This window comes from Enhydra lutris, unplaced genomic scaffold, assembly GCF_002288905.1.
Source record: "Enhydra lutris kenyoni isolate GAN:26980312 unplaced genomic scaffold, ASM228890v2 scaffoldscaffold6, whole genome shotgun sequence".
NCBI lineage: Eukaryota > Metazoa > Chordata > Mammalia > Carnivora > Mustelidae > Enhydra > Enhydra lutris.
The window spans coordinates 26,718,482-26,724,841 of NW_019154090.1; positions in this window are offsets into that span (position 1 = coordinate 26,718,482).

Below are 6,360 nucleotides of genomic sequence, written 5' to 3' on the forward strand. Positions count from 1 at the left end.
AGATGGGTCACTGTAAGAACAAGTGGCTCAATGTCTTCAAGTCAGTGTGTGACAAAATGGGGACTGTGCTAGGGTGAAAGAGGTTAAAGGGATATAAAAATCATGGTGGTTTGGGCATGCCAGCTCTACAGAACATTTTGCTCTGAGATGAACAGAAATGCGTAATAAATTTAAAAGATACTTCAAAGAAAAGCAATCCATCAAGAGTAGCACTGGAAGAAATATAAACCTGAATAGATCATCCAAGCATGAAGACCTTGGCATGGTACAGAGAGGACTCTCCTCCCACTAAGTCTCAGACTCATAAAACATTAAGACTGAGTTCTAGTTTGTCGTCCTTAAAATAGTCCTTGTTCACGCTCTTTTGCCCTAGCATAATTTTAATAACACTGTCCTTTATTCTCAAATGTGTCCTATTTACATTAATTATGGTTGAGTTAGATGGTCCTCTCAGATCCTGTAAACTTTGAGGGAACAGTTAATTCCTGTCCTACACAAGTTGTTCCAGAAAATAGAGGAAATGTAAGAGCAAGAGCGGCCCAGATGATTTTAGGAGGTATTATCCTGATTTCAAAAACAGATAACAATTAAGAACAGAAAAACAACTGATGACTTGGTCTATTTCTTCAAATAGAAATCCATCTAGTTGATTTCTGAGAAAGTGGCACAATAGAGTAAAGGAGAAAGGACATTGTTTTCAATAAATGGTGCTTTGGATCTCCATATAGGAAAAAATGAAGCTTAGCCTCTCACACCATCCACTAAAATCAATTCCATATGGATTATAGATGTTAATAAGAATGTAAAAGCTTTTTACTAAGTTTCTGGAAGGAACATAGGAGAATATGCTTATGACCTTAGCATAAATAAAGATTTTTAAACAGGACATAGAATATACTAACTGTAAAGGAAAAGAGACAAATTTGATCTCATTAAAATTATGAACACTTGTTGAACAAAAGATGTCAATAAGATAGAGAAAAGAAAAGCCATGAAGTTATGGAAGTATTTTTATTTTTATTTATTTTTAAGATTTTATTTATTTGTTTTGAGAGAGAGCGCGCACACATGAACAGGGAGTTGGGGAGAGACAGAGGGAGAGGGAGATGCAGACTCCTTGCTAAGCAGGGTGACGTGGGGCTCAATTCTAGGACCCTGAGATCATGATCTGAGCTGAAGGCAGACGCTTAACTGACTGAGCCACCCAGGCACCACATTTTTTTTTTTAGTTTTAGAACATACAACCAGCAAAGATATTCTATCTAGACTATGTAAGAATTTCTTACAAATCATTAAGAAAAATTCAGACCACACTACAATAGGAAGTCAAAGTCTTGAGCAGACATTTCACAAAACAAAAATAGCCAAATGACCAATAATCATAAGAAAAGTCTTTGAATCACACCAGTTATTCAAAAACCAAATTAAAACCACAATGAGCTACCATTACACGTGAACACCAGAATGGCTAAAACTAATAAAGACTGTCAATAGCAAATATTGGTGGGATGTGTTAAAATGGTACAGTCACTTTGGGAAACTGTTTGACTGTAGCTTCAGAAGGTCATCACATGCACATCTATGATCTATCAATTCTTCCAACAAAAATGCCTATATATGTGCATAAAAAGACATGAATAAGAATAGTAGTATTCATAGTAGCAATATTCATAAATGACTCTGAACTGGAAAAAAGCCAATGCTTATCATCACATGAATCTCACAGACATAATGATGACCCAGACAAAAAAGTGTACTTATGTATGCTTCCATTTTTTTTTTTTTTTGCTTCCATTTATATTAAGTTTAAAAACAGGAAAAACCAATCAGGATATCTATGATAGAACTAAATTTGGGAGTGTGGGTTAACTTTGGTGAAGGTGTGTGGATAGTGACAGGGTAGGAACAAAATCAGGCCTTCTGAGTTGGAAATAATTCATATTTCTTAACCTAAGTGGGGGTTACACAGTGTGTTCACCCTGGCATAATTCCTGTGTTGTACACTTCTAATTTGTTCACTTTACTGAATGTAGTAAACATACTTCCATAAGATAGTTCATTGAAAAAGTGAGCAAATCTGAATGAATGGTAGGTACATTGCAGTTCTTTTTTTGTTTTTTAAGATTTTTTTTGAAAAGATTTATTTTTTTTTGACAGAGAGAGACACAGCGAGAGAGGGAACACAAACAGGGTGAATGGGAGAGGGAGAGCAGGCTTCCTGAGCAGGGAGCCCAGTGCGATGTGGGGCTCAATCTCAGGATGCTGGGATCATGACCTGAGCTGAAGGCAGATGCCTAAGGACTGAGCCACCCAGGCGCCCTTAAGATTTTTTTAAAAAGATTTTATTTATTTATTTATTTGAAAGAAAGAGAGAGAAAGAGAAAAAGAGAATATGAGCAGGGTGGGGGAAGGGGCAAAAGGAGAGGGAGAAGCAGACTTCCTGCTGAGCAGGAAGCCAACATGGGGCTTTATCCCAGGACCCTGAGATCATAACCTGAAGGCAGATGCTTAGTGACTGAGCCACCCAGGTGCCCCTAAGCTTTTATTTTTAAGTACTCTCTACACCCAACGTGGGGCTCAAACTTACAACCCAGGGATCAAGAGTCACATGCTCTACTGACTGAGCCAGCCAGAAGCCCCATGAATGATAAACAGAATGATAAAACAGTAATATTAATATCACATGTTTTTAAACTGTAAAAATATGGCAAAAACAAGGTATAAATTGGAAGGGGAATATATGGGTTAACTTGTCGTAAAGCTCTTACATTGTCCAAGAAGTGGCCAACTTCCTAACTTATATTTTAATAACTCAAGGATGTATATTTTAAGTTTCAATGGCACAACTAAGAAAATAATGAATGAATTTTTATGGACAATCTAATAGAGGGGTAAATGGAAAAATGAAAATACTTAAACTGAGCTACAGTTTACTTTTAGCAAACAGGGGCTATCCAATTTGCATCGGTACTTACACTGAGCTCACACTCACATCCTGTTTTTTATAATTCCTGATCAGGCTTGCTTTGATGTTCTAATCTTTATAATTCTTCATATTACTTCTCATGTTTGCCTCTGACAGTGTATGTAGCACATGAGATTAGTTACATTTTTCAATATGCCCCAATAAGGTTTTATTAAGTTCAGTTTCCCTACAATCCTTTCTCCTTATACACTATTTTGTAGTAGCAGATGCTTCATGAAATTTGCACTGTAGTGTTGACTTCTCTTTGCACTCTTAATTAACATTCTATATGTCCAACTAGCCCAAAGAAGTATACATAATAAAGCCATGGCTAATATTATGGTAGGATGATTTTTAAAAATAAAAGAATATTGGTTTTAAGTAAAATAGCCTTTGAAAAATATCATTTTAGAGATGTATAGTTAAAGCAGATTCTTGATTAGCTATGCATAAGAATTCTCCCTTGTCAAACTGTTGATTAGTTTCAGTGGCTTGTTTTTCTAACTGCTCTACAATTTGGGAGTTATTCATCAGCTCTCTCCTTTTAGCTTAACCCAACTGATACCTAATGTATCATCAACATACAAGGCTTGGTAGTCTAAAGCTTTCTGTAGAAATTTTTCTTTCATGGTCCAATATATTTCTTGTGAATATCCATCAATTATGCAAGTTATATTATCCTTACAAGTTAAACTCCTGCCATAGAAATAGTCTCATCTTTCCAACTAGTGTTTCTAATATAATACAATATATTATATTATTATTAAAGTTTGATTATGAGGTGCTTATTGAAGAATACATGTAAAACTATTAAGTTGAAAGGAATTGGGCTCAGTTTGTTCCAAATCTTGGGGACAAATGTGCTGAGTCTGCTGTTTCTAACATCTATCAATATCAAGAGTAACATCTGAATTATAGCTCCTGTCTACCGTGTGCCTGTGTCCTTGAACGACAGGCACCCTTGAACACATGTGTTCCGCATCAGTATGGGAGAAAACTTACATCTTTTAGTCACACTAGTTACATTGGTTCCGTTTTCAGTAGTTTTGATTTGCAAATACCAACTTTCAGCTTTCATATCTATCGTATGGTCCACATTGTTATACCATCCTTTAATCTTTCCACAGACAGTTCCATGCCCAGTACCAGTTGTTCCCATTAGCAGGTACAATCCTGTAGTTCAGTCCAAGTAAGTATATCCTGTAATTTTTGAATAGCTAGTTGTTTGGTTATAGGGGTGAGGGCTTGTGACAATTATTTAGCAATGTTTTGTTGCAACAGAATTTCATTTCAAGCTGTCCAATTCCCAATTCTTCCTTAATTTCATTCTAATTTTGCTCCTACTGTTAATCCTGTATTAGACTATGATTCCATCCTGGTTGCCTTTGAATTACATGTTTCCGCAATTGCCCAAGCTGTTAAACTGTTGATGAATAAATATTTCTATACTCCTGTAGTGTTTGTGATTCGAGTCCTGGTTCTAATTCTTCCTAAGATAATACTTAATCTCTCTTTTAGTTTGATCATGGTCCTTTTGACCCCTCTCTAAATATTCTCCAGAATGGTAAAGTCTATTGTGTACAAGTAAAATTGATTCATATTAGCAGCAGTAATACTAAGAAATGCAGTTCACTTAATTCTCCTCGGGGCCTTAAATATGGAGACTGAAGATTGCTAAGTAATAAACAGGATAAACTAATTTTTATGGGATGATATATTTTAGACCTTTTGGAGAAATCAATCACACCATTTGGGTTCAGATATTTCTTTATCCTAATCTTTATATCTGTCTTTAGTTTTGTTAAACAGGCCTTGATGACTATAAAAGAAAATGAATAGTTGGAGTCCTATGAAATATAATGTGGGTATAATTATATTTAGCCTGATTAATTAACAATTCTATCCAATTGGTATATTCAGTACCACAATAGGAGGTGATATTTGGTATTATATTATTTAACGTTTGGGTAACACTGATTTCAGTCTGTGAGAAGATTTGAAATTTCCCATTTCCTTTAAATTCAAACCACCCAATCAGTATGTCTGAAGTGTTACAGACAAATAAAGGGATTTCTTGAGCCTTAACCCCATACTCAGGGTATTTTTTAGTTGGCACAAAATTCCCTGAGGTTGAGATACTTATTTTTTTAAAAGAAGGAGACATAAAACTATAAGCTCCATGTTTAGTACAAAATAAAATTATTAAAATTATACTGGTCAGGATAACTAAAAAGAAAATAACAGAAGTTTGCCTCCCTTGCCATAAGGCCACTAGAGATTCTTTTTTCTTCATCTTGCATATTATTATCAGTTACTGTCTGGAGAATGTAACTTTAAGGTCCTTAATGGAAATTACAAACCATTCAGTCATAGATGTTGGTCTCACATGACAAGCTGTGTTGCTTTTTCACTTTGACAGTGGTATGAGTTATCAACATCATCTGGGAAGATCCTCTCCAGTAGGACAACAATCCAGCCAATTGTTAGAATACTTTGATGCGGACTTTGTCTCCTAGTCTGAATCAATGACACACCTTCTCAGAGGGCGGCTTCCATCATCTGGCCACACGATGGCGTAATGAGCCTAGGGAAACAAGCAAATTCTTTGCGTCTGATGTGCTTTTCGTTGTATCAGGTCAAGGGTTAGTCTTAACCCCTAAATTCATTGAACTTCCAAACATTAACTCAAAGGGAGAAGTACCATACTTGCTAATGGAAATTAACTTTAATTTTCATAGAACCAAGGCAAGGCTGTTGATCACCATTAACCAGTGGTTTGATATGTTAGCCCAAGAATTCTTTAGGGTAAGTTTCATCCATTTTACTTTTCCGGAAAACTAGGGACAATAAGGAGTGTGATAAGTTATTGGTATTTGTAAGGTCTTACAGAGCTCCTGACTTAACATAGAAATAGAATGACTCCATCTTTTAGATTCTAGATATTCAGGAATTCCAAAGATTGGGATGATATAATTCAGTAAGACTGCTCATCATTTGTGCATCTACTTTAGCCAATGGCAACACTTCTGGCCATCTAGAAACCATGCATACTACTACTAAACAGAATTTCTTATCTTCTGGTGGTGAATATTCATTCGCCCCCTAGGTCCTAGGTAATGTGGGCCCCAGTGGGCTTCCTTGAGGTAACTTAGTTGTTTCCTATAAAGAAATGTTCTGATAAACAGCACATTTGTATTCTTTATTGATTTGGTCCTTACATAAGAGTGGTATAATTCCAAGACTTGCACTGAATTCATTTTGTTTGAATGATATTGCTGCTTAGGTGGCATGAAAAGCTATGTATGCACACAACTGGGGCACAGGAATAATACCATGGGGTAATCTCCATATTCCTATGGTGCTTTTCTTAGCTCTCCTTGGTTTCCAATTATCGA